General features: G+C 40.0%; 1 protein-coding gene and 1 non-coding gene across 2 annotated transcripts in view; one reads left to right on the forward strand and one right to left on the reverse strand.

The window, feature by feature from the left end:
• IL1RAPL1 (interleukin 1 receptor accessory protein like 1) overlaps window positions 1-20,498 on the reverse strand; it is a 1,385,702-nt gene that overhangs the window by 122,665 nt on the left and 1,242,539 nt on the right. The gene's annotated exons all lie outside the window — the stretch shown is intronic.
• Window positions 9,515-9,587, forward strand: TRNAC-GCA. Its single transcript has one exon. It is a non-coding gene; the product is annotated as a tRNA-Cys (tRNA).

Raw genomic sequence — 20,498 nt, forward strand, 5'->3', positions numbered from 1 at the left:
AGAGAAAGGTGTGCAGAGCCAACTGAAAACTCTATAGGGATGAAGCTGTGCCCTAGCTGCTTGAAGGCTAAGGACCCCAAATCAACACAGCCCCTGTGAGCAGTGATGATGTAAATGTCCTCTGGAATTCAGTTCAGTTGCTCAGTTGTGTCAGACTCTTTGTGATCCCATGGACTGCAGCATGCCAGGCCTCCCTGTCCATCACCAACTCTCAGAGCTTACTCAAACTCATGTCCATTGAGTCGGTGATGCCATCCAACCATCTCATCCTCTGTCATCCCCTTCTCCTCACACCTTCAATCTTTCCCAGCATCAGGGTCTTTTCAAATGAATCAGTTCTTCACAACAGGTGGCCAAAGTATTGGAGTTTCAGCTTCAGCATCAGTTCTTCCAATGAATATTCAGGATTGATTTCCTTTAGGATGGACTGGTTGGATCTCCTTGCAGTCCAAGGGACTCTCAAGAGTCTTCTCCAACACCACAGTTCAAAAGCATCAATTCCTCGGCACTCAGCTTTCTTTATGGTCCAACTCTCACATCCGTACATGACTACAGGAAAATTCATAGCTTTGACAAGAAGGACCTTTGTTGGCAAAGTAATGTCTCTGCTTTTTAATATGCTGTCTAGGTTGGTCATAGCTTTTCTTCCAAGGAATAAGCGTCTTTCAATTTCATGGCTGCAGTCACCATCTACAGTGATTTTAGAGCCCCCCAAAATAAAGTTTCTCACTGTTTCCATTGTTTCCCCATCTATTTGCCATGAAGTAATGGGACAAGATGCCATGATCTTAGTTTTCTGAATGTTGAGCTTTAAGCCAACTTCTTCACTCTCCTCTTTCACCTTCATCAAGAGGCTCTTTAGTTCTTCTTTGCTTTCTGCCATTAGGGTGGTGTCATCTGCATATCTGAGGTTATTGATATTTCTCCCAGCAAACTTGATTCCAGCTTGTGCTTCATCCAGCCCAGCATTTCGCATGATGTACTCTGAATATAAGTTAAATAAGCGGGGTGGCAATATACAGCTTTGATGTACTACTTTCCCGATTTGGAACCAGTCTCTTGTTCCATGTCCAGTTCTAACCATTTACTCTTGACCTGCATACAGATTTCTCAGGAGGCAGGTCAGGTGATCTGATATTCTCATCTCTAAGAATTTTCCACAGCTTGTTGTGATCCACACAGTCAAAGGCTTTGGTGTAGTCAATAAAGCAGAAGTAGATGTTTTTCTGGAACTCTCTCGCTTTTTCGATGATCCAATGGATGTTGGCAATTTGATCTTGGGTTCCTCTGCCTTTTCTAAAACCAGCTTGAACATCTGAAAGTTCATGGTTCACGTACTGTTGAAGCTTGGCTTGGAGAATTTTGAGCATTACTTTGCTTGCGTGTGAGATGAGTGCAATTGTGTGGCAGTTTGAACATTCTTTGGCATTGCCTTTCTGTGGGATTGGAATGAAAACTGACCTTTTCCAGTCCTGTGGCCACTGCTGAGTTTTCCAAATTTGCTGGCATATTGAGTGCAGCACTTTCACAGCATCATCTTTTAGGATTTGACATAGCTCAGCTGGAATTCCATCACCTCCACTAGCTTTGTTCATAGTGATGCTTCGTAAGGCCAACTTGACTTCACATTCCAGGATGTCTGGTTCTATCTAGGTGAGTGATCACACCATCGTGGTTGTCTGGGTCATGAAGATCTTTTTTGTATAGTTCTTCTGTGTATTCTTGCCACCTCTTCTTAATATCTTCTGCTTCTGTTAGGTCCATAACATTTCTGTCTTTTATTGTGCCCATCTTTGCATGAAATGTTCCCTTTGTATCTCTAGTTTTCTTGAAGAGATCTCTAGTCTTTCCCATTCTATTATATTACTCTATTTTTTTGCATTCATCACTGAGGAAGACTTTCTTATCTCTCCTTGCTATTCTTTGGAACTCTGCATTGAAATGGGTACATCTTTCCTTTTCTCCTTTGCCTTTAGCTTCTCTTCTTTTCTCAGCTATTTGTAAGGCCTCCTCAGACAATCATTTTGCCTTTTTGCATTTCTTTGTCTTGGGGATCGTCTTGATCCCTGCCTCCTGTACAATGTCATGAACCTTTGTCCATAGTTCTTCAGGCACTCTGTCTATCAGATCTAATCCCTTGAATCTATTTGTCACTTCCACTGTATAACTGTAAGGGATTTGATTTAGGTCATACCTGAATGGTCTAGTGGTTTTCCCTACTTTCTTCAATTTAAGTCTGAATTTGGCAATAAGGAGTTCCTGATGTGAGCCACAGTCAGCTCCTGGTCATGTTTCTGATGACTGTATAGAGCTTCTCCATCTTTGGCTGCAAAGAATATAATCAATCTGATTTTAATATTGACCACCTGGTGATGTCCATGTGTACAGTGACTTTTAAGATGGTGGAGTAGAAGGACGTGTGCTCATCTTCTCCTGTAAGAACTCCAAAACTACAACTCGCTGCTGAACAACCTTTGACTGGAGAATGTTGGATCTCACCAAAAAAAGATACCCCATGTCCAAGAGCAAAGGGGAAGCCCAAGAAAGATGGTAGCAGGGGCAAAATCATGCTTAGAATCAAACCCCTTACCTGCCAGAGATGCTCAGAGGGCTCCAACAAACCTTGTGTGCACCAGGACCCAGAGACGCTACAGAGACTTGGACAGAACTGTGTTTGAGTGTCTCCTGCAAAGGTACGGGTCAGCAGTGGACTGCTGCAGGGGCAGGGGCTCTGGGTGCAGCAGACCTGGGTATGGCATAAGCCCTCTTGGAGGAGGTCGCCATTAACCCCACCATAGAGCCACCAGAACTTACACAGGACTGGGGAAACAGACTCTTGGAGGGCACAAACAGAACCTTGTGTGCACCTGGACACAGGAGAAAGGAGCAGTGACCCCACAAGAGACTGACCCAGACTTGCCCGTGAGTGTCCAGGAGTCTCCAGTGGAGGCATGGGTTGACGGTTGTCTGATGCAGGGTTGGGGGCACTGAGTGCAGCAGTGAGTGCATGGGACCTTTTGAAGGAGGTGCCATTATTCATTACCTCCACCATAGTTTGGCCTCAGGTCAAACAAGAGGGAAGGAACACAGAAAATTGGATTAAAGATTTACTGAGCATGGCCCCACCCATCAGAACAAGACCCAGTTTCCTCCTCAGTCAGTATCTCCCATCAGGAAGCTCTCATAAGGCTCTTATCCATCAGAGGGCAGACAGAATGAAAACCATAGTCACAGAAAACTGACCAAACTGATCACATGGACCACAGCCTTGTCTAACTCAATGAAATTATGGGCCCTCTGGAAGGTTACTATATTCTTGTCCTGCCCTCCACAGCTGCCACCCACCCCAGACCACCTTGTGAACTCCAGCAAGGGAGAGGATGATCCACACCAGCTCACTTGTGGTGATCTTGTAGTGGTTTGCCAAAAATGTTTGGCCAACAGCTTATGGAAAAACCCAAACAAAGTTATTTTGGCCAACCCAATACCTTGAGTCGTTTCATAAAGTAATCACATCTTCTTGTTCCTTGGATAGGCCTTGGTGGGGTCTTGATTAAACCCGAGTGAGATTTGGCACAGATAGTTGGCACATGTGCGAGGTCCTAGAATTGATGGACCAAATTTTGAAATACATGATCATGCCTAACCTGGAAGCATCTCCAAAGGTCCTTGAGAAAAATCCAGAAGAAGAGTTCCACAAGGCCAGGAACAGGAAGTACGCTTGAATGTACAAATAAATACCATGCCCTTGGGCAAAGGCTTAAGTAGGTAGATGGTATGTAGAATGGAAGAATTTTACTCACCTGAATTTTTCCCATTTTGAAAAGTATGAGGATTCTCATTGCAAGAAGAAGAGTTGAGAAGAGAAACTATATTCCCAATGTACTATCCTCAGCCAGGAGGGCTGAAAATAGGTACACCAATGCCAAAGAGCAAGGTGTTTGTTGGGGGGAGGGAGTGGGGAAGGCAATGGAACCATTTCATTCTTGTTGGGAAAGAGACAGAGAAAGCTGTAGAAGAATTGGGGTGAAGTTTTCTAGATAATATGCTGAGTAAACACTCCCCGCCCCAATTCTGTCATGTTGAGGAAATTCGTTTTAACAATCTGCAGATTTCCCCAATGGCTTTCCTTTGGACTAAGAATAAAATGCAAACACCTTGTCCTGACTGGCAAGGTCTCATCTGATCTGGCCTCTGGCTGTCTCTCCAACCTGATCCAATGCTCTTGGCCCACTTCACTTCTGTCCAGTCCAGTAAGCCTCAGGTTCCTCCATCTTGCCAAGCTCCTTCAGGTCTCAGGAGTCTTAAGCCCTTTTGTTCCTTTGCCTGGAATGTTTGTCTCTAAGACCTTTGGATTGCTCAGTTGTTTTCAATTGTCAGGTCTCAACTCTCAGGTCACACATCTCAGAAAGATCTTCTCTTCTCTCTCTATACCGAAGTATCCCCTTCTCCTGACACTTCCTATTCAATATACAGCATTCTTCTCTTCAGAGTACTTATCAATACCTGAGAAAAAAATGTCTCATTATATAGAGTACAGAGTTCTGTCTACTCCATGAAATACAAACTGTTAGAGGAACTGTTTATTCTTGGTCATCAGGCATTCCAGCACCTAGACAAGTTCCTGCCTTACTACTACATCTCAGAAAATACAGATTGTATAACTGGGACAAGTCTTCAAGTTTTTGGTATCAGAGGCAGGCCTCGAGGCAGGCTAGCAATATTCAGGTACATTTTAAAAGTTTAATATAAATCGAGATATGAGTGAGAATTTCATAATATAGCAACAAAGATCAAATTGTACTTTCTCTTAAAAAGAAAAGATTTTTCTAGCAGTTTACTATAGTTTTTCTTGCAGTTATCCTCATGAGGATGACAAAAGCAAGTTTTGATGTTCTTATTTTAAGGACAGTAAACTGGAGGTACATAATAAGTCAGTGGTATAGTCCAGACCAGAGCACAATTTTCTTTACATTGGTCCAGTCTCTGTTTGGTCCAACTTCTATCAAACTTTATTGCTTCCATGAAAAACATGGCTAAAGTATCCCAAATAAAAATAATATTAAATACAAACAAAAGTTGCTTTTGCCTTTTATATAAAGTCTGTATCACCAACATCCTATGTGCCACTATTTGAAATCCCTGAGGTGAGAGGGCCTACACATATGTCAAAAGGGCTATTCCTTTGGGGATAAAATAATAAAATATACTCTTGCTCTATTAGAGAAAAGGAAAAAAAAAGCTTCAACTCACAGATGTGTTGACTTGATTTTAGTTTTCCACATAGCACCTAGAAAGTTTTAGCCACAGAAGATTAGGAAGGAACCAGGAGCATATATTAGTTCCAATGAAAAGGTATGACCAAAAATAATTAAACTGGAGATAACCCAAAGTGGAGGAAAATACACAGATCATATAGATTATGAGGCTGAGTCAACAATTTTCATTTACATGCATGATAATAGGTGTTCATTCTCCTACAACCTAACTGGTACATTCTTCTGCAAGAGTCTTGGTTACTGTTCAGTTCAGTTCAGTTGCTCAGTCATGTCAGACTCTTTGTGACCCCATGGACTGCAGTACACCAGGCTTCCCTGTTCATCACCAACTCCCAGAGTTTGCTCAAACTCATGTCCATCAAGTTGATGATGCCATCCAACCATCTCAGCTTCTGTTGTCCCCTCTCCTCCTGCCTTCAATCTTGCCCAGCATCGAGGGCTTTTCCAATGAGTCAGTTCTTTGCATCAGGTGGCCAAAGTATTGAAGTTTCATCTTTAGCATCAGTCCTTCCAATGAACATTCAGGACTGATTTCCTTTAGGATGGACTGGTTGGATCTCTTTGCAGTCCAAGGGACTCCCAAGAGTCTTCTCCAACACCACAGTTCAGAAGCATCACTTCTTTGGCACTCAGCTTTCTTTATAGTCCAACTCTCACATCCATACATGACTGCTGGAAAAACCATAGCCTTGACTGGACGGACCTTTGTTGGCAAAGTAATGTCTCTGCTTTTTAATATGCTATCTAGGTTGGTCATAACTTTCCTTCCAAGGAGTAAGCATCTTTTAATTTCATGGCTTCAATCACCATAGGCAGTGATTTTGGAGCCCCCAAAAATAAAGTCTGACACTGTTTCCACTGTCTCCCCATCTATTTCCCATGAGGTGATGGGACCAGATGCCATGATCTTAGTTTTCTGCATGTTGAGCTTTAAGCCAACTTTTTCACTCTCCTCTTGCACTTTCATCACGAGGCTCTTTAGTTCTTCTTCACTTTCTGCCATAAGGGTGGTGTCATCTGCATATCTGAAGTTATTGATATTTCTCCTGGCAATCTTGATTCCAGCTTGTGTTTCTTCCATCCCAGTGTTTCTCATGATGTACTCTGCATATAAGTTAAATAAGCAGGGTGACAATATACAGCATTGACGTACTCCTTTCCCTATTTGGAACGAGTCTGTTGTTCCCTGTCCAGTTCTAACTGTTGCTTCCTGACCTGCATATAGGCTTAAGTTTAAGGAAGCAGAATTAGAGTGAGGTTAAGTCACCTGCATGAGGTCACTCATCCTGCTAATAATAAAGGCAGAACTAGAACCCTGGGTTTGCAATGCTAACCCTGGCACTCAGTATAACTGCATCAGTGTATGGTGACAATCTCTCTGAAGAGAATTTAGTGGCCTATATGGATAGATTCCTTCAAAGGCTACCTACTGCAGTTTTCTGGTCTGGAGAATTCCACGGACTGTATAGTTCATGGGGTCACAAACAGTCGGACATGACTGAGCAACTTTCACTGGATTGCAATAGCCCTTATTAAAGCAAAGACTTTGTAGGCATATTTCAAACTTGATTGCACGGAACTGTCATCATTCCTCTGCTCATGTTCACATTTCTAGATTATCCTTAGCTACTTAAAGTGTTACAGAGATTTCCACATTGGAATCAAATGAACTTAGCAGGTGCTCCCTTAGAAAAGGGTGTGATATGTTCTAAGTAACAGCTAAGATTCTAAAATCAAGACTCAGTCTTCTTATGATGTTTAATTTCACACAACTGAAATTTTCTTTTGTCACATAGAACATTTTAATATGAGATAAAAAGCAAAATGAAAGAGCATTGGAAAATGAGCAAAGATACAATCTTATATGCGTCTTTTGTTCTTTTTCCTGCCCACAGGACTCACTGTATATATATGTATACAAAGTATATAAACACATATGGAGACAGAAGTTGGAGGATGGTTGATTTTAGTTTCATTGATGGATATACAATGCAAATATTTACATTGTACAGAGTAGAGGGAGGGACAAGTATTACAAAAGTAGAGCATCTCCTAGCAAACTCACATCGATAATGTTTCTTTGCATTACTCATTTCCTTGAGATGACCCTACCAAATTACACAGTTTTAAAGTCATTAGAACATTATCTTTCATTTTCTAAGACTTGACCTTTATTTCTTAACCTAGAGATGTCATTAGAGATATGACCTCTTATCCCATTATAATTTTCTTATTTCTACCACACTTCTAGCAACTATGAGAACACATTGCAAATTTTAATAAGCCATTCATTAATTTTGAGTCTATTTCTTCAGCCACCTCTTGATAGCGTTTTCTGGTTTCTTGAGTCAGCATTAGTGGAGACCAGCAGGGGAGGGTGAAACAGATTCATTCATTTTGCTACCAGTTTGCCACTTTGATGAGCAAGTAAAGCTTTTAGACTTTGTGTGGAATTCTCACTGTACAGTGTGTGACCTCTGGTCTCACTGATAGGCAGGGTTATCTTGTGTGAGTATCAGAGTGTATCAGCAGTACTACTGTATACGGAATAGTGCTGCTTAAGGAGCTGAACAGATTTTTCTATAAGCAGACACAAAAGGAAAGGCATGCTTGTGTGTTGGAGGTGGAGGAACCAATCAATCTTAGTTCAGGCCAAAGCCAATATTACTTAGATATTAGATTTGATAGTTAAGTTACTGGAATTTGCTGGAGCCTATCAGAATATAATCTGATTTTGTGATTAGTGAATTATGTCACAATTACTTCCTCTGGCTATTAAAAACTGTCATGTACAAGAAAAAAGGTAAAGTATTAAATATAGAATTCTACCTATTACTAGGTCACAACTATACTTAGTCTGCCAGGCTCCTCTGTCCATGGGATTCTCCAGGCAAGAATACTGGAGTCGGTTGCCATTTCCTTCTCCAGGGGATCTTCCCAACCCAGAGATTGAACCTGGGTCTCCCGCATTGCAGGCAGATTCTTTACCATCTGTGCCACCAGGGAAGCCCATACTAAAGTATATAACAGAGTAAAATCCTAAATCCTTACTATAGCTCACAAGGTACTCCCTGCCAGATCTGGTCTGTAGAGGAGTTCGGAAGTCATCTTCAAACATTTTCTCCCCCCTTCCTTTCTGGGTTCCACTCATACTGCCCCCCTTAGTGGTTATTTGGATAGTACAAAGTTGCTCCCACTTCCATGTACTCTGTCTATATCGCTGTTCCTTCAAACATCTGTATGACTTGTTTGCTCATTCCAAACAGGTCTAAGTTCAAGCAGAGACAGTCTGTTTCCTAAGGCTACTGTAAGAAATGATCACAAACTGGGTGGCTTAGAACTACAGAAATGTATTCTCTCACAATTCTTGAGGCCAGAAGTCCAGAATCGAGGTGTCAGCAGGGTTAGTTTCTTTTGAAGGCTGAGTGGGAGAATCCCTTCCCTGCCCCTCTCCTAGCTTCTGGCAATGCCAGGAATCCTTGGTGATGCGTGGCTTGTAGATGGGTCACTCCAGTCTCTGCCCCTGTCTTTAAATGACCATCATCATTGTGTCATCTCCTGTTCTGTCTCTTTTAAGCACACCCATCACTGGAATTGAGGCCCACTCTGAAACAAGAATAATCTCAACATCTTTAATTATATCTGCTAAGAAACTATTTCCACATAAGGTCACATTCACAAATACCAGGGGTTTGGACTTGGATATATCTTTTGGGGAGCTTCCCTGGTGGCTCAGAAGGTTAAGACTCTACCTGCAGTGCAGGAGATTCAGGTCTGATCCCGGGGTCAGGAAGATCCCCTGGAGAAGGGCTTGGCAGGCTACAGTCCATGGGGTCACAAAGAATTGGACAAGACTGAGTGACTAACACACTATATCTTTTGGGGGGGGGCACTGTTCAACTTGTTAGATTGCACCTTCAGAGAGGTCATCACTGACCACATTCAATGGTAAATGAGCAGTAGTTATAATACATATACTATCACACTCTCCCATCTAACTCTGAATTACTTTTCTTCATAGTACCAAATATTCAGAGTATTTCAAATATCAATTTATCTATTTCTCCTTCTAGAATGTAATCTCCCTGAGAATACATTTTATTTGGCTACCTGCTGTTTCCTCAGCATCCAGAATATTACAAGGCAAGTAGGAGGTGCTCAGTCAATACTTACTGAATGGCCCAAATTTGGTTGAATACTATTAATTGGCTTTGAATAATTTATAGTGCTTGGCTTTCCTGGTGGCTCAGATGGTAAAGCATCTGCCTGCAATGCAGGAGACCCAGGTTCGAACCCTGGGTTGGGAAGATCCCCTGGAGAAGGAAATGACAACCCACTCCAGTACTGTTGCCTGGAAAATTCCATGGACAGAGGAGCCTGGTGGACTACAGTCCATGGGGTCGCAAAGAGTCAGACACGACTGAGTGACTTCACTTTCAGTATCACTTTTATAGTGTTTATGATTATACAAAATAGAGATACGGGGGTTGTTACGGACAGAATAAGGACTTCCCCAAAATGTCCACATTTATTTTTCTTTTGGGCCACATCATGCAGTGTGTGGGACTGTAGTTCCCCAGCCAGGGATCCAAACTGCATCCCCTGTATTAGAAGCACAGTGTCTTAACCACTGGACCTCCAGAGAAGTCCCCAAATGTCCACATTTTAATCTCCAGAACCTGGGACTATGACACCTTACATGGCAAAATGGAATTTGCTGATGTGATTCTTGAGATGGGGAGATAACCTTGGTTTCTCTAGGTAGGCCCATTGTTGATGATAAGAATCTTTCTTAAAAAGTATCAGAGTCAGAAAAGATGTGACAATGGAAACAAAGGTGAGAGTGAGAGAACTTTGAAGGTGCTATGCTGCTGGCTTTGGAGATGGAGAACGGGGTCACAAGTCAAGGAATGCAGGTAGCTTCTAGAAGCTGAGAAAGGTGGAAACAGATTTTTCCTTCAAGCTTCCAGAAAGGAACATAGCCATGCCCACACCTTGGTTGTAGCCCTGTAAAGCCCATTTTGGACTTCTGACTTCACAACTGTAAGATAATATATTGGGGTTGCTTCCAGGCTCCTCTGTCTATGGAATTCTCCAGGTAAGAATACTGGAGTGGGTTGCCATTCCCTCCTCCAGGGGATCTTCCTGACCCAGGGATCAAACCTGTCTCTCTTATGTCTCCTGCATTGGCAGGCAGGTTCTTTACCACTAGCGCCACTTGGGAAGCCCTTAAGCTACTAAGTTTGTGGTAATTTGTTAAACCAGCAATAGGACACACACACATTTCTTTCAGAGTCCTAATTTATCTTCCATAAAGAAGAGAACAAAAAAGATAAGAAACTTGTTTTTATGCCTTTTTTAAGTTTTGGAATTCCTTCAAAATTTTCTAAGTTTAACAAAATGAAAGATAAACAATATATTTTTTCTAATATATTTCTGAACTAAACCAGAGATATTATTTGTACAGTGTTTTATAAGATATGTGTTTCTATACCACTAAGGCCCATGCATGTTTTTAATGGTAACATACCCAAGCAGCTAAATCTCTAAAATTGAGGCCTAGTTCTTTGAGTACATTATACCAATTGCATTAATAAGGCTAACATATTCCATCTTGCCTGTCAGGGAAAGCATGGAACTCATAAATCAGTACGAATCATAATATTTATTGAAATAGAGGTTGTCCTCAAGCCCTCAGTAGAGAATTATCAGCATTTCGCAGCAGCTGCATTCAACAGTGAGCAGCTAATACATAGCAATCTGTAGTGAAATATTTATGAGCTTAATAGTTTTCATTTCTCTTTTAGTGAAATAGAGGGATGGTTCAGCTTTTGATTGTACAAGTATAGGATCTGATAGACACTGAAGCATGTCTTCATCTGGCTGGGAAAAAGAGCACAATTCCACAGTTTACAGTTAATGCAGTAAGTACTAGTGATAAAAATAACATTTTGTGTTGATCACTTTTATAAATGTGCTCTGTTCTGAAGTGTCATCTCTGATAGTACATATTCCTCACCAAGGACAACATTACACTCTCCACTGTACTATAAGAAAGATCTTTGAACTATAAAAGTTCAAATGTGTGATGGTCAGAAACTCTACACACTATGAAAAAACCCAAAACACTGAACCAAGACAAATAGCAAGATATTCCAAACTAGAAATACATCCCAATATGAATGATGTAGACAAAGGAGGCAAAATGTTTTGAATGAACACAATCACTGCTTTATTCCTCTCTATAAGATGATGCCTGTTTAGGGACTCTGGGATGACCTCAGGGCCTAAGGAGTGTGGGTTTTACATTTTGAGCAGCTCCAACGGTATTTAGACTTTAACATCTTGCTGAAGGAAATATTCTGAATCATTTTTCATACCTCTGAGTCCTTTCTTGATGTTTCCTCAGCCTGAAATCATTTCTCCACCAACTGTCTGGACAGGTCCTGTGCAGAAAAGAGCTAACCTACCAGGACTGAGCCTGCTTCCCTTTAGAAAGGCTGGATTTCAAGGTTAGCTCTCCACCCGCCTGCGGGAACGTAGATCTTGGGAGAGTTCCCATCATTCCCTGATAAGTATGGCTCACTGTGCCTAAATGGTGTGCAAACAACATGCTTCCCGCTGAGCATCTGAGCATGCTTTCCTTCTGGGAGTCTGGCATTTTGATGTGCCAGGCAGAGGGTGCTTATGTGACCAACCCTCGATACAATCCCTGGATGCTGTGTCTCTAATGAGCTTCCCTGACAGACAACATTTCACCTGTGTTGTCACAATTCCTGGTTGGAAGAATTATGTGCATCCTGTGTGACTTGCCTGGGAGAGGACTCTTGGAACATTGTGTCCGGTTTCCTCTGGGATTCACCCCACGTCCCCTTTCTCTTTGCTGTTCTTGTTTTGTATCCTCTCGCCATAATAAATCACAGCCGTGGAAACAACTATATGCGAAGTCCTATGAATCTGTCTAGTGAACCATAGAAACTAGGGATGGCCTTGGGGACCTTTGATATACTTCCCTGTATTCTCAGCTCCACCGTCACCTTCTCCCATTTCTCCCACCCTGGAAGAATCATACCCTCGACTGTTTTGAATAACCCAATATATACTGCTTGCATGGCTTTTAAAGGACATATTTCAGTTGCTGTGTATATGTCCATCTCCTGTAAGGACAGGAATCATGCTTTATTCATCTCTGTATCACTGTGTTCTAGCACAGAGACTATAAACTAAATAATTGCTCAATAAATACTAGTTCAGTGGAATGGTTATCAGAGGTGCAACTTGTAAGAAGATAATCAAATACAATCACAGGAATAAAACCAAAAGCACAAATTTTGGCATCCTTATATTCTTAGTTTTTTTTTTTTTGATAACTAAAGATATTTTTGCATAAGCCAACTATCTAGTATATAAACAGACTTTTGATTATAAAGCAAAATATGACAATATAATAAAGCACATATACTGTCCACACAAATAGATCTAACTTTTGAATCTTACTTTCAGAATGGCATTTGTCATGATTTGTAACTAGCAAATAAAAGTAATTGCCATTTTATTTCCTATATGCTTGATCTTCTCTGATTAGATGTGCACACTTTGTAAAGCACTATCATTCTACATTTTCCCTTAAATTGATTGCTTTTAAATCACTGTATGTTTGGGGAAAGACTGTTTTGCCATAGAGATGGTGACTGGTCACCAATAATCAAATTAATATAGGAAACACCTCAGAAAATCTTGTGGTGTTCATGTAGTATTTTAAGATAGAATCTCAGCAAATTCATGAATAGTTTTGTCTTAAAACTTTGCTTCTTAATAAATGTTGACAAATCAATAATTACCCTATTAATGTTTCTGTTAAGCCCCTTGAACAGATTTCACAAGTGGTCATTTTTCAGATTTTTCATTCTTTTGAGTTAATCAGGTTGTAATAAGAAATACAAGTAGTTACTACCTGGAATCCTGTATCTGGTTAGAAGTGATTCATTCAACTACAAAAATAAAATTAAAATCTTTTCATCTCAGAAAGCTCTGAGATGAGACAGCCAATCATTTTGGTTTCTAGCACTGACTCAGTGAAACAGATTAATCAAAAATTTTAAAAAATATATATGTTAAATTATTGTTGGAATAATAGAAAAGGATATTTAGATATGCACAATATTATATTAAAAAGTAGTTCTTTGGGAAAAAAAAAGTAGTTCTTTGGTTTTTCCCCTATAAACATACGATCCCAAAGAAGTCTTCAAATTCTTTCACTCTCCCACTGTCGAAACAGTCAATAGCAAAGCACTGTCAAGTATATAAACTCAGCTCTTTGCCTCAGCTCATGCTGACCAAATGCTCTTTTACTTTTTGTTTAAAAAGTCAGCAAAGATCAGAAAGGTTTCTGATCTTCAATCCTAAAAGATCCAAGAGATACAGATAAGATGGCTTCGCACACTGAAAGAAACCTGATATGCTCTGCACTATGTCAATGACCTAGGAAATAATAGATGTATGAGAAGTGTATTTTGGTCAAATAAACAACTTGTGCATTTCACAGAGTAAATATGACAAGTACAGTGAACTATTTTGATTTTTTTAATGATTTTCATTTATACGATCTTCAGGTCAAGGTACTTCAGTGATACATTTACTGATGAGTTCTGAATTATGCAGACTATATTTGAATGCTGCAGTGATGCCAATACAATGATCTATTATCCACAGATCAATGGGAAAAAGGATGGGTGCACTTGAAAATTACAGAAGCTCATCTACTCTATTGTGTTGGTGGCCTAGTTCCAAATTAAAGATGTGAACATCCGTGCATTAATATCGGAGCCAGGTTTTAAAGACAATCAGGCCAAAGTTGAGTTCAATTTAAGGGCTCTTTTGATTATTTGCTTACAATGTCAAGCTAACTTTAAAATGCCTTAACAGCTTCCATGGCCATGGTCAACACTTTGAAAACTTGGAACCTTTATGGTCTGCCTCTTCTACCCCATGACTCCCAATGCAAGGCATGGATTGTTTTGGTCTAATTTTGCCTGATTGGTAGGTTGCAAAAAAAAAAAAAAAAAGAGAGAAGCTAAATAAATGGCTCATAAATGTTCTGTTTTCATGGAAATACAGTTTATATCCATGCATGCATTCACATACTATTTTATGAATATACTTCTTTATTTTTGAGTCTTTCCTTTTACTCACAGTGTATAACAAGCTTGGAGTTTATCATACATTAGTATTAATAATTTCTAGCCTTGTTTTTTTAAGTTAATTTTTATTGGAGCATAGTTGCTTTGCAATGTTGTGTTAGTGTCTATGGTAGAGCAAAGTGAATCGGCTACTTGTACACATACATCTTCTCTTTTTTGGATTTCCTTTCCATTTAGGTCACCACAGAGCATTAAATAAGAGTTCCCTGTGCTACACATTAGGTTCAGGAATATACTGCTTTGCAGAAGCTTATCCTCCAATTTAATGCATAGCTTCAGTAGAGATTGACATGAGATTGTCAAGGAAGAAGGAGATGCTAGCCTCTCAACTAAATTCTAAACAGAGATGAGTGGTATGACATGTCACTAACAGTTTGCTCTCATATTTAAAACATTTGCATTGTGTAACTAATAAATGAGACTACATTGATTTCTTAAAGAGACAAGCATCCTTCTTTTATTAAGTACCTTCCATGCACCAGGCAGTCTACCCATCAAATTTACTTATATTAGTTCATTTTAATCCCACCAGCAACCCTATGAGATGATGCTGAAATTGGGAATGAAGGATTAAGAAACTAGCCCATAGTTTCTTATATTGGTGCATGGCAAGCTGTTGTAATAGCTTCCAATCTGTCCATGCCTCTCAGTATACTTAGTTTTTGGTAGCAACCTTTACTCTGTCTGTGGGCTTGGCCATGAGGCCAATGGGACAACAGCAGAGACGTGAAAAGTGCATGCGTTTTTGGACTCAGCCTCCTTTAATGATCTAGGGATCCTGGCCACACCACTATCTGACAAAGTTCGGGTCAGCCTGCTAAAAAGTAGAAGACCACATGGAGCAGAGATAGGCAATACCAGCAAGAGCCTCCCTAGGCCACCCTACCCCACCCAACCTGACAGTTCCTTCCAGACACATATGTGAACCTTAGCTCAGGTCAGGTGGGTCTGGCCTAGACCAAAAGAACCACCTAGTAGAACCCAGCCCCAATTGCCTTCCTACAGGATTATGAGCTAAATAAATAGCTACTATTTTAAGCCACTAAGTTGTAGGGTTCTTTGTTACATGGGAAAAGCTAACTGATTGAGTGAGTTGAGCTCTGTATCCATGCCTCTCTGTGTCTGAAAGACCATGTTCACAACATAAATAACAGAAGAGAAGTGAGGTGCTAGAGCTCTTGATTAAATTATGTGAAATTATACTGAAGAAAGCCCAGGTCAGGTCCCAAAGCAAGCAGCACAAATCAGAGTTAAAGTCACAGTAATTTGTTCCCTGTGATCTGAATGGCCAAAAAGATGTGCTCAAATCCCAAATGTCGCTTTCTGTGCAAATGAAACCAGACTGCCTGAATTTTATGATTCTAATTCAATTGGGCTATGAGATACGGACCTACATTTATACGTATAAATATTTTTGTTTCGGCTCCCAAGCATCTCAAAGACAATGCTCTTGATACTTGAGGAGATTCCAAGTTGGAACAAATGAATAGCAGCCTCACTTTATGCATTTTCACCATGGTAAAGTCTTTCCATGCTGATCGTCTCATTGTGCAATGTGAATTATTCAGAATATAAATCTGCTTTCTTTTTGCACCTAAGGGATGATAAATTTGACAATGGAGATAGATTTGAAGTATAAATCATGCTGGAGACTTCATGAATATTCAAATTAAATCAGGTCTGGTTCTGAACCCCACACTCCTGCTCACAGCGTAAATCACTGTGTATGTTGCTCAAGAGGTCACCCGAAACGGGCTTTAGTGATGCTTTTTTTTCCCTTGGAAAATGCAATTAATTACAATTGTCTGCCCCTAAGGATTTCACTTTCAAATTGTTTATTTTCTGGTGTCACTGATGAGCTGACTGGGAAAATGAAACACTTCAGTTTAATTACCAGCTGCAATTACAGCTCGTGTAAAGGTACTTCATCGTATATTTTTTATAATTGTCTATTCTTATGATATAATATGCAGTTATATTTGCCACCTTTCAAAACACTAACAATGCCACTCCATTTCCAAGAAAAAGTTAACATGAGATGACTCTAAAATGACTTCAATGTGGCTTGCAGATATTTAAACACAGGGGTAGGTTCTGTTTCATCCAAGTTCATTCAGTTTCTTGGACTTCAATATAGAAAGATAATGAAGATGAGAAAAGAGATAAGAAAACATAGTCGACAACTTTATTAAGGTGAGACTTCGTTTTAGAATAGAGGTGATGTGAAAGCTGAAAGAACTGTTTCGTTCAGATGTAAGTGGATAGGAGTTTACATCCAGCTTTTTTCCCTTACCAGATGTGTGACTAAGGTCATTTTCACTTTTTTAATTTTATTGCCTATTTGGTTTATCTTTCAAGTTGTACTTACAAAAGAAAGCAATGCTGGTTCCTAACAGGGGCTGTTGTGAGGATTAAGATAATTGATGTTGACTGTCATAATTCTTGGTATAGAGTAGAGACTCAACAAACTTAAGTACCTTACTCAACCCTTCAAGTTTATTATATTGTACATACCAGACTGTATGATATGTTGGTTACTGTGGGTTGTGGAGCCATACTTTCCAGATTCAAATCCTGACCATACTACTACTATTTTGGAATCTCCAGCATGTCACTAAACCTCTCTGAGCCTCTTTATTTTCACCTGTGACATGCAGCAATAATATAATCTACCTAATAGGGTCATTCTTAAGACTTACACAACCTAGGTCTTGTAACAATGCAGGAAAAGGTGCCTAGCATAGTAAACTGACAAGAAATCAAGATGACTGGTGGCAAAACAGCAATGCTTTTGTTTTAAATGTAACAGAACCCTCTAAAGAAGCCTCTGATTGCACCTTTAGTCACATTTTTAATTTGGGGAGCAAAGTACTTTAATCCTAAGACCAGGATACAGAATAAAGTGCAAAATGTAGATAACGACCGTATCTGGTATTGTACATTCTTGTATCTCATAATTTTTGATCTGAAATAATAGATACAGTCTCTGGATTTTGCTTCTGGATTGTTATTTACTGGGTACTACAATGTTTTTGAATGTTTGGCCAAGGGGCTGTGAACAAGCATGAAATCCATATTAGTGTCAAAACAGATCTGTGTTTTGTTATTGTTTGCTGCTTTGTATACGGCTTGAAGACATGGACTTTGTGCAGCTGTCACAACAGGAAACGTGAACAGTTTTATATATGTTGTTTATGTAAGATAACCCAGCATATACAATGGAAAGATAAAATCCTAAACATACCAGTACATCAAAAATAAAATATGAATGGAAGTCCACCATAACGTCTACACGGTTTTACTTAACGAGTAATGCAGCATAAACAGAGGATATTTGCAACTGGATCATTTTGCACTGATAGGCTTGCAATTCAAAGTATGTCATTTGATCTTTTATTGGTTGATGCAAGGCTATTCCAGAAGTCCATTACATGAGGGCACCTGGATTCCAGACTTGAGCAGAACTAAAGGTGATAACATTCCACCTTGTCTCACTAGTTCTTAAAAGTACATCATCCCAATAGAAATACAAACAAAAAATTCATGCTGGTTTCCCACCCTCTTGGCAGGGGGCAGGGGTGAGGGGCTGTGCTGTGATATTTCCAGAGCTGGATTTAACACGTGTAAGCAGTTTTCGTGTCAACTGTGCTTTTACACTCACTACTAGAGTCATCAATATACGCTTAGCTATGTCCATACAGACATATAAGGATACAAAATCTTCAAGGTAGAAACAGAATATGTAGCTGATCAGCAATGCCCTTTAAGAGCAGAGTAAAAAAGAAAAAAAGCAATTTTAAGCACATTTTTGATGGTTATGGCAAGCTATCTTAGTAGTCAAATGACAAGATGATGTTTTGTTTTTAGCACACTGAATTGCATATAGATATGAACTCAGAGGAACTTTTAAGAAGTGTTCAAGCTTCACTTGTGACCCTGAAAGAAAGGTTTTCCTGGGGAACTTCTACAAGTACAGAAACAGCTCTGTGCTTTATGGGTGAGGGGAATGACTATTAGGTTGGTGCAAAAGTAATTGCAGTTTCACACTGTTGAACTTTGCTGTTTGATATTGGAATACCTTCTTAAATAAATGTGGTTATGTCATACATCATTTTAATGCACACTTCTTGCTTTATGTTTTTTTTTTCTTTTTTTTGCTAATGACATTACTTGCTGTTTATTGTACTGGAGGCTACAGAAATTATGTTAGACAAAAAGCAAATTGGAGCAATTTTCTTATTCAAGTTCAAAATGTGTTGCAAAGCAGTGGAGACAACTTGCAACATCAACAACACATTTGGCCCAGGAACTGCTAATGAACATACAGTGCAGTGGTCGTTCAAGAAGTTTTACAAAGGAGATGAGAGTCTTGAACATGAGGAGTGTAGTGGCCAGCCATGGGAGGTTGACAATGACCAACTGAGAGGATCATCGAAGCTGGTCCTCTTATAATTACATGAGAAACTGCTGAAGAACTCAGTGTTGACAATCCTATGGTCGTTTGGCATTTGAAACCAACTGGAAAGGTGAAAAAGCTTGATAAGTGGGTGCCTCATGAGCTGACTGAAAATCAAAAAGCCATCGTTTTGAAGTGTCATCTTCTCTTATTCTACACGACAAGAATGAACAATTTCTCGATTGGATTGTGATGTGCCTTGAAAAGTGGATTTTATGCAACAACTGGTGATGACCAGCTCAGTGGTGGGACTGAGAAGAAGCTCCAAAGCACTCCCAAAAGCCAAACTTGCACCAGAAAAAAAGGTCATGGTCACTGTTAGGTGGTCTGCTGCTGGTCTGATCCACTACAGCCTTCTGAATCCCAGTGAAACCATTACCTCTGAGAAGTATGCTCAGCAAATCGATGAGATGCACTGAAAACTGTAATGCCTGCAGCTGGCATTGGTCAACAGAGGGCCCAATTCTTCTCTACGACAATGCCCCACCACATGTCACATAACAAATGCTTCAAAAGTTGAACAAATTGGGCTATGAAGTTTTGCCTCACCCACCATATTCACCTGACCGCTCACCAACCGACTACCACTTCAAGCATCTCGACAACTTTTTGCAGAGAAAATGCTCCCATAGCCAGCAGGAGGCAGAAAATGCTTCTAAGAGTTCATCGAATCTTAAAGCATGGATTTTTACACTACAGGAATAAACCACCTTATTTCTTATTGGCAAAAATGTGTTGATTGTAATGGTTCCTAGTGTGATTAATAAAGATGTATTTGAGCCTAATTATAATGATTTAAAATTCATGATCTGAAGCTGCAATTACGTTTGCACCAATCTAATTAGAAGGCCAGTCATAGAACTAGTTTTACCTTGTTGGGAGGCTAGAAAGGATGTGCACCATGAATTGTGAGGCAGCTAGATTTCAGATGTAGGTAAAAGATATTCCTTAAAAGGAATGACTGCTCTAGACACATACTTGAGGGAATTTTGTGGGGAAGAAGCATTAGATTCAATCCAAAACTAGCCAGTCCTATACCCTGCCATGGCAGGCATCACTAATAGATCACAGCGGCCCTCCCTGATGAGAAATATCTTAGAATTGTTCCTAACACTCCAGCCAGCTATTCCTAGTGGGACTTCTCTCAACTGACAAAATTTATATTTGTCAACTCAGAAATAAGTACAATTCCTAAGGTGAGCTCCAAGGAGAATAAACACAATTGTCCCAGAGGCAGATTTTAAATAAGTTTCTAAATTTAAAAGTGTTCAGAGTGGAACATTGTCCCTAAAATCTCTGGGAAGTGTTTGAGGACATCCTGGGAAAATGCACTATAGGGGATTCATATAAGAAGGTGTGATACTGTAAGACCACTTAGGCAACCTTCAGCTCCACAGCTGAGAACCTAAGTGTGGGTCAGAATAACCAGGATCTAAAAATAAAAATAGATCAGTTCAGTTCAGTTCAGTCGCTCAGTTGTGTCCGATGCTTTGTGACCCCATGAACCACAGCATGCCAGGCCTCCCTGTCCATCACCCAGACTCATGTCCATTGAGTTGGTGA

Source organism: Cervus canadensis, chromosome X (assembly GCF_019320065.1).
Source record: "Cervus canadensis isolate Bull #8, Minnesota chromosome X, ASM1932006v1, whole genome shotgun sequence".
NCBI lineage: Eukaryota > Metazoa > Chordata > Mammalia > Artiodactyla > Cervidae > Cervus > Cervus canadensis.